Source organism: Cygnus atratus, chromosome 20 (genome assembly GCF_013377495.2).
Source record: "Cygnus atratus isolate AKBS03 ecotype Queensland, Australia chromosome 20, CAtr_DNAZoo_HiC_assembly, whole genome shotgun sequence".
NCBI lineage: Eukaryota > Metazoa > Chordata > Aves > Anseriformes > Anatidae > Cygnus > Cygnus atratus.
This window is the reverse complement of record NC_066381.1, coordinates 10205913-10213988: the sequence shown is the minus strand read 5'-3', so window position 1 is coordinate 10213988 and position 8076 is coordinate 10205913. Positions and strand designations below refer to the sequence as shown.

Genomic DNA, 8076 nt, shown 5'->3' with positions numbered 1-8076 from the left:
CTGTGAGGGGTGTGCCTGCCTCTGGTGGGCCCGGTGTCCTTCTGTATAGGATGTATATTTATACAGCGCCCCGTATTTATGCACGTTTCTGTTATATGTGCGTATATCGCCCCGTATTTATATACATTTCTGTTATATGTGCGTATATCGCCCCGTATTTATACACGTTTCTGTTACATGTGCGTATATCGCCCCGTATTTATATACATTTCTGTTATATGTGCGTATATCGCCCCGTATTTATACACGTTTCTGTTATATGTGCGTATATCGCCCCGTATTTATATACATTTCTGTTATATGTGCACATAACGCCCTGTGTTTATATACATTTCTGTTATATATGCGTATATTGCCCCGTATTTATTTATATATCAGATACTTACATGTATACGTTGCCCTGTATTTATATATATATGATATATATGTGCATTTTGCCCTGTATTTTTATATATCTAATCTATATATGTATTATCGTCCTGTATTTATTTATATATGAGAGGTATATGTACATATTGCCCTGTATTTAAATATAAGATATATATGTATATGGCCCTGTATTGATATATATATATACACATATAAGTTAAATATATAAAAATGTTCTAAATAGACATGCAAATGTATATATCACGGGCTGCCTCTGCCTGTTGATGCAGGGTTTGAAGCATTTAACACCTCACAGGGGAGCTCAGGAGCTGCTCTCACAGACACAGGAGCAGCCCTTGGCAGCTCGTACCTGAGGGCTGAGGATTCTGGTCAGAGGCTTGTTTCGTGTCGCTCAGAGGGCCGTTTTGGTTGTTTCAGTCGTTTCGTGTCGCTCAGAGGGCCGTTTTGGTTGTTTCAGTCGTTTCGTGTCGCTCAGAGGGCCGTTTCATGTCAAAATGCCAACAGCTCGGGCTAGAGCCCTGCAGTCCGTGTGGGCACCGCTCCCCCGAGGCTGCAGGAGGAGGCCGGGTACTCCCCGGGAGTCTGCCACATGTGTGCTCCGTGTCGGAGCTGCGTAACAGCACAACTGAAAGCACTGGAAATTATTTTTTCCTTTTGTCTAGGCCTTAAATGCGTTCCCTAAATTATGGGAAAAATAAAATAATTGAGGGAGGCAGAGTTTGGAACGTCAGTGAAATTTTTATTGCTTATGCCAACAGGTTTTTCCAGTATCTGGGAATTAAAATAGGAATCCGGGTAGTTAATGGAAGGACTCAGCATACGGGTGTCTTCGCAGCAGCTCTTTTCCCAGTGAATTGATGTGACTGCCCCTAACCAGGTAAATGTTTCCTCTGATGTTAAGTCTGGCTTCAGTCTGCAGCGGTTGGGTTGTGGTGGTTTAAGCTGCTGGTGTTCAGTCTGCTGCTTCCAGTAGGTGGTGAGGAGAAAGGTGAGGTGTCTGAGTAAACAGGGTGTTCCAGTAAGGCCTGCGGCATTTCTTGGGTGGGTTTCACGGATAATGAGGATTTTGGATCTTTTCATTTAAGGGTCTTGCTATTACGCTTCTGTCTGGCAAGGGAAGAAAAAAATACCATGAGGAATACTAAAGAACCGTATTGCTGGAGTGTTACCCCAGTGCTCCGTTCTGTTGGTTTTCAAGCTAGTAATTAATAGTGCGACATCTCCTGGCTGAACTGAGCTCCGGAAGTTATGGCAAGCCTAATGTCTCCTGGAGGCAGCAGTGACATAAAAAGCCTTAACTCTGTTCAAATGGTTTTCAGCTTAGGAGAGGCCCCAAGGTGTAACCACCTGATGGCTGGTCGGTGGCTTGCGCGAAATGGCTCTTAAGGGTCTCAGTTTAATTTCCTCACCCCTCGCTGTAGCCCATTTCTCACAGCACAGTTTCACTCCGGGAGGGTCAAAGTGGATAATTTGTAACGAACGTGCTCACGTTCTGCCTTTTTCTACTCAGAAGTTTTAACAAATGAGGTAATTTTCATTTCTGTTTGAAATTGTTTACCGATCATTTTGCACGTTAAATGCCCTCAGGCGGTTTGTTCTGTATGTGCAAAGGAGGACTGGAGGGCTTCTGGTGTGCCGACGGGGCCAAGCTCTCCAGTCTCGCTGCGGAGCACGGCGACAGACAAGCAGCCGGACAAGCCAAAGTTAAGTGACTTGATCCCTCGTCACAGTGCGAGGTGGGAGAGAGCATAACTGCTCTACCTCAGCAGCTCACGTAATGGGGTAGGAAGCACAAGATTAAATCATTTCTTCATGAAAAGGCACCTTAGCCATTCATTTTCAGGGCCAGGGGGATATTTAATCTTTTGAAGTGGAAGGCGTAGGTCTATCAATTTCCCTTGGAGACTTGCTTGCGCTGGGGCCCGCTATCCCTCGCTCAACGTTTGGTTGGCGCTGACTGGTCATACCTGTGCAAGGGAGTCTGAGAGTCAGGCAAAACATTGCAGCGATTTCTCTTTCGTGTCCTCAAGTAGCTGGGTTAGAAGCGTTCCCGTTTGGTGACCCACTGGCTCTGAGGCTGCGTACGTGCTTCCGCTGCTGCTCCGTCCGCCGGCCATCCAGTCAGAGCACAAGCACTTAGGAAAGAAGCAAAAGCAGTTAGGGTGGGGGATACCAGCTGCTCAAAGCTAAGAAAAGGCTGTTTGTTTCTGGAGGGACCGCGGTGGGACTAGTGGGTGCCTGGGCATCAAGGCGATACGACTTCACAGGAGTAACTTGGCGTATCTCAGCCCTGGTGTGTTTGGTTCCCAGCACCGGCCTCTTGTAGTTGTGTGTTCTCACCCGCGTGCTTAAACAGTGCATCCTACAGCCCGCAAGGCGAGAGGGGGTCACCTCTCCTGAGTCAGGTCCTTTCCTCTTCCACCCCTAAACCATTCTTCCTCTGGCATCAGGAGGATGCCATCTCCTTTAGGAGGAGCGGTGTCCCAGCACAGCCGGAGGCTTGTGAAATCCTGACGGTCAGCACGGTGCAGTGGCTTGAGGGTGCCTGCAAAGCTCAGAACATGTGTTCGTTCACCTTGTCCCTCTAGACTGAGCACCCAGGCTCTGCCCGTGCCTGTGAAGACGGTGCTCCCCCCCCGAGAACTCAGTGAATGTGCTTTAACTCGCCGGTCGTGGTCACACGGCTGGCCTGGGTGAGGGTGGGGAATGAGGTGGGAAGCTGTCCTGGTCTAGAACTTACCGAGCAGGGAATTTCGCATATGACAATCACGATGTAGCATATCGCAGTGACCAACAGGATGCAAACGATGAGCAGTTTAACGAAGATACTTATTTTTTGTCTGATCAGCAAATCTTTGTCATTTCTGGGTGCAATTCCCTCTAAAATGAGATACGTAAGAATATTTCAGATATCTTTACAAGTCTTTGGCAGTTCAAGATTTTCTTAATTTTGGTTAAGTTGGGCTGAGTAAGGCGGGCTGTGGCAGAGGAACGATTCAGAGGCTCCCGAAGGCTTTCGCTGGAAGCTGTAAATATCTCTGGAATCTCAGGATATTTTTACGTTAAAATATTTCAGATATCTTCCAGTTCCTGCCTGCTCCCAAGAAGAAATGGGTGTGTAAGCCCCAGCACAGTAGTACAGTCAGGCTTGTAACTTCCCAGTGAAGTCCTGTGAGGTTTTTAAAGGAAGCTGGGAGCTGTTAGGGGAGCTCAGGGCATGCTTGAGCATTGGTAACTTCCTGTGAAAGTCAGCGCTTAAATACTGCTTTCTCCGTACAGCCGTGGGTTCACAAATGACCTGGGCCAATGTATTTATCGGTAGAGCCAACGCCACTATTCAAAGAAATTACTGGCTGGGAGAACTTGGGCCAAGAGGTGTGTGAAAGCCAGTATCCCTTCCATCCCTACATCTACTGCTCTGCTGCCTTGTGGCTCAGCAGGGAGAACTGGAGCCTACCCTGTGAAGTCTGGTTTTCGTGGCGCACAGCTGGGATAGTCGGAGCCTCGGAAAAAGCTTTCCGCTGGAGCAGTGTTGCTTTTACAGCACGGCTGGATATCCCTGGCAGAAACACTGGAAAGGACAGGTTTTAAATCTGGTTATTTGTTTCTGTTTGAAGAGCCAGAAGCATTTTCCAGAATAACTTGCGCGCTGAAACAGTTGACAAGGAACGACAGAGTACTGGCAATTTGCAGCATAGTACCACAGATAGGTAGGTTTTTTTCTGCTTGTGTGCTATTTTCCAACGTACAGAATTATCCCTATGTATTAATAATGGAAACTGTATTTGCCAAAACCTCCTGGTCCTCCCAAGAGAAGGGAAAACAACAGCATGGAATTGTTCCAAAACTTGGACCTTTCCATAGCTTTAACTCTGACTGTTACTCTCTCCTAGTTTGTTTTTTTTCCCTATAGAAAGGCACAAGACCGCTGTCCTTTCATATACTTGAACAGATATTTGCTACGTTGAACTTCTTACCTTTTCCTCTAAGAATAAATTTTCTATGAAACTTCCTTCTCTTGGGCGTCAGTAAAACACAGCTGTGGTTGAGAGCGGGTGCCCTGACTGCAGTGGTGATGACTTCAATGCTCTGCAGGGTGCACTTCTGTACGGCCTGCTCTGCCAAACCTCCGAGCATCTTCTCCAAGTGCAGCAGATTGACTTGCACAGGGCTTCGATGACTAAAGCATTCCAGAGTGCTGACTTTTTGGCTTCTGCTTAACTTCCCTTTGCTTGCTGCTATCCCAGGGGCTGGAAAAGGATAAGAACTGCACGCTAGAAATGGCTTCTCTTAAATTATTCGCAGTTCCTCCTGCGGAAGGTTCGAGCCAGCAGTTAGCTGTGAGGGATGTACTGCTGTAAGGAAACTTCATGGACAGCTTGGGGTTAATATTACAACAAGGAAAACTCGAGCAAATTCTCCGTGCATAATCCCTTTGTTGGTCCTTTTTGTCAAACTAGCTTTACTCTTAATGCTCGAGCACCGTAAGTTGTTACACTCTCGAGGACAGCAGTCACACCACCTAACTTCATAGCCACCTAACCACCGCTGGGCAGCTGCCCAGGACCCTCTCTTTGGGGTCCCTGTTGCCACTGGGGACTCCAAAAGCCATGTGGGACCCGAGGCCCTTAATTGAGGCACTCAGATGCCAAAAGCCGGCGGGTGCAGGTCCCAGGGTGATGAGGAAGGGGCAGTTCTATCAAGTTCAACTCTGCAGTTAGCCCTGGGGTAAGTTTGCTTCCTTTGCCGCAGCAGTTGGCTGGAAGTTTCAAATTTTGGGCGTAATTATTGATGGCAAGTGACACCAGCCATCAGGGGTTACTGGAACGGTCCCTTTGGTTTCCAGCAAAATGGAGCTAAAACTCTGCGTGACCTTTCGTGTCCTTTTCGGCCGGGTGGCTGGGGCATAGCTGAGACCACTGAAAACGCTGGGCATGCCACGAGCAGCCCTGGCAGCTTTCCTCTTCCAGCGGCTCCTTACCTTGCAGAAAGACGTCCAGGCTTCTTATGTGGCCGGCTGTTTCTGAGGCATTTTCCACGTGGCACTTGTAGTCTCCGAGGTCTGAGGGGAATGGAGCGAAGGCCGAGCAACTTTTAATTACAGTGCGCAGTTAAGTCAGCACTACCTGCTTTTTGGTAACTAATTCCAAATGTCAGTGTTTTGCTGACAGCAAAGGTGTGAGGATTTGGGGTGAGGGCGTATGGATTAGAGACTTACTTCAGTGTATGCGAAAGAGACAGCACATAAACATATTTATTACTAACCTTTTTTTAAGTTAGTCTCCTACAAAATCCTTATTCAGTTAGAGCTTGCAGCTATGTGAGCAACTCACCTTTTCCGATGAGCCTGGTGTGTGCAAACACTAAGCTAAATATTAATATCGTGACCATGATTGCATCTGCTCCTCACAGTCTCGAAGCCCTTTTTATCTTTACTGCTTCCTCCGAGTATCGCTGTATAGGTGTTCAGGCAGATACCGTGCTGATTAGAAGAGCTCTGTGATCGTAAATTCCTGCTGAAAACTCCTGCACCTTTATGAGTCAGCGTACGGAGAGCTGAAAGTTAGTGTCAACTCACTGCAGGTCCTGCTGCTTTCTAGTTCTGCTCCAAGCAGCAGAGGTGTGCAGTTTGGTAAGAAACGGGCCCGAAGAAAGCCTTATCTGTCAGCCAAATGTCCTTCCGATAGGTGCGTCCCAAATGGAGCCCGGTCCTGGAGGCGAGTCCCAGAGCCGAGCGCTGAGACGGGCGAAGCAGGTGAACGGGGAGGGAGAGGGCTCGGGGTGCTGGGGGCTGCTGGGCGCCGGGGGCTCGGCTGCTTCTAGAACCCGGCACGCCCTGCCCGGGGCAACCGGAGCCCCCTGGGGCTCTTCAGGTTGATGCTGAAGCTCAGAAGTGACGAGGACAGGACAAGGATGGCAGGAGGAGGGCTGCCCCCTGGAGCTAGGAGTGCTGGGTGTGAGCCAGCAGCTCCCGGGGTGGCTGTGCCCAGTGCCTCCAGAGGCAACACGTAAAGCAGCGTCCAGAGATGAGTGGGAACATCAGGACAGTGTCTGCAGCTCTAATCCGAAAGTCCTGATAGGACCGCTTTGGTCCGCTGCGTGGATTGTTTTGGGGAGCTGGCGTTTTCTACGTTAGACGCAAGGTGGCGATGGAAATCATTTTTTCCTCCAAAGCCTCTGGCTTTTAAATACTGAGTAGCCACAGGTTAATGTCCCGATCACAGAAGGAAGGATAGAATATTTTTGTTGAATCTGAAGCAACCCCCTGAGTTTTCAAATGGCTCATAGTCCAGAGGTTTAAGAAAACTCGCCTGTAAGCATTATAGAAGCACAGAATCATTAAGGTTGGAGAAGACCAATCATAAAGAATCAATATAGAAGTATGCCATTCACCCTTTTCCAGTGTAAAAATAACAATTTGAATCTTCTTGAGAAATATAAACCTGTTCCCCCCCCCCCCCCCCAAGTGCAGTATGAAGAATAAACACGTAGCTGCAAATCAGGGTTGAAATGATTACCCAGTTGAACAAATCTTTTATTATTCTCAAGACAGAAACCATCAGGAGTCCAAAATTTGTCAGCCTTGTAAATAAAAACTCAAAAATTTTGAAAAGAGAACTAGATTTTAAGCAATTTCAAACAACTAAATGTTCGTTTTGCATGTGTTTGTCCAGTACCGTTACTCCGTGTTCGCCTCCCAGCCCCAGCACTCGGTTTCGCTTTGTGACTCGGTCTGCTGCTTCTCTTCTGGGCTGGGAATGCTGAGACAAGCCTAACTTTGCAGTCTGACAAGATGATTTAGGGCACTGCCTGAAGCCGTAAGAAAGCTTAGGACTAATAGCAGCACATCTTGGGGACGGAGTTAGCAGTGGCAGTTCACCTGCTGACTGCAGAGGAGGAGATTATTATTATTATTACTTTGTTTTTGATTATCCTGGTAAACAGGCAGCTGTTGTCAGCGTTGCGAGGGTTACCATTTCTTTTCTGATGTTTAAAATCTTCCGTGGTGTTTCCTAAATGAAAGATGATTTTGGTTTTAAAAGACACCTGACCTTTCTCTCTTTTTCTTGCCTGCCAGGACAGGAGTCGCGCCAGGACACATGGTGTCACTAACCCCCCTAACCTAGGATGATCTGTCCTGTGTTTGCACTAGTGACGTTATCAGAGCCTGGGGAAGAGACATGGAACCCGGGCTGGGCGTCATAAAAGGTAATAACATTTTCCCTGCTTTTTTCTGATATGACTTATTTGCATTATTAAGGCTATGCTTGCTTTTTTGAGAAACCGTGTGTGGGGAGGTTCCACATGCAAACAGTGTGTGTGCTGTAAGTCGCATGAAAGTAAGTAATGTATTGTGTCCGGTTTCCAAACGCAGTGGGAAAGGGACATGGATTTAAGCAACGTCCCCTACCCCTCAAGAAGCAGAATCGTGGTTACGATTGTAAATCCCCTGCCGTTGCAAAGTACGTCTGAGCTTTGTGAAGCAGGATGTTCAGATTGAAACACACATTCTTGCTGTCCACAATTTGAAGCTTGAGCACTGTCCTTTCTAACTACTTCAATCTAGAACTGAAAGAAATGAGAACCCATTTCTGTTCCCATGTAAGTCACAGCAACGTTCACCAGCTGTCCCAAATGCGGGATTTGATTCAGCATGGCTAACAATTGTTGCTGGGGGCGCCTTAC

General features: G+C 47.5%; 1 protein-coding gene and 1 long non-coding RNA gene across 6 annotated transcripts in view; one reads left to right on the top strand and one right to left on the bottom strand.

Annotated features, from left to right (window-relative positions):
• Positions 1-1108: 1108 nt before the first annotated feature.
• LOC118255179 (uncharacterized) lies at positions 1109-4507 on the bottom strand. 2 transcript variants are annotated; one of them, XR_004780893.2, is made up of 4 exons: positions 4368-4507; positions 3131-3270; positions 2358-2525; positions 1109-1497 (listed from the first exon to the last, which is right to left on the bottom strand). It is a non-coding gene; the product is annotated as an uncharacterized LOC118255179 (long non-coding RNA). The 2 variants fall into 2 exon arrangements; XR_004780892.2 differs by lacking the exon at positions 4368-4507 and adding an exon at positions 3848-3955.
• The window catches only part of ACACA (acetyl-CoA carboxylase alpha), a 131256-nt gene continuing 124356 nt past the window's right edge, over positions 1177-8076 (top strand). For 2 of the 4 annotated variants that reach the window (XM_035561176.2, XM_035561171.2), the window contains exons 1-2: positions 1177-1267; positions 7474-7599. The gene's annotated coding sequence lies outside the window, so the exon portion shown is untranslated. The remainder of the gene's footprint in view (positions 1268-7473; positions 7600-8076) is intronic. The other 2 variants (XM_035561178.2, XM_035561174.2) reach the window with 1 other exon arrangement.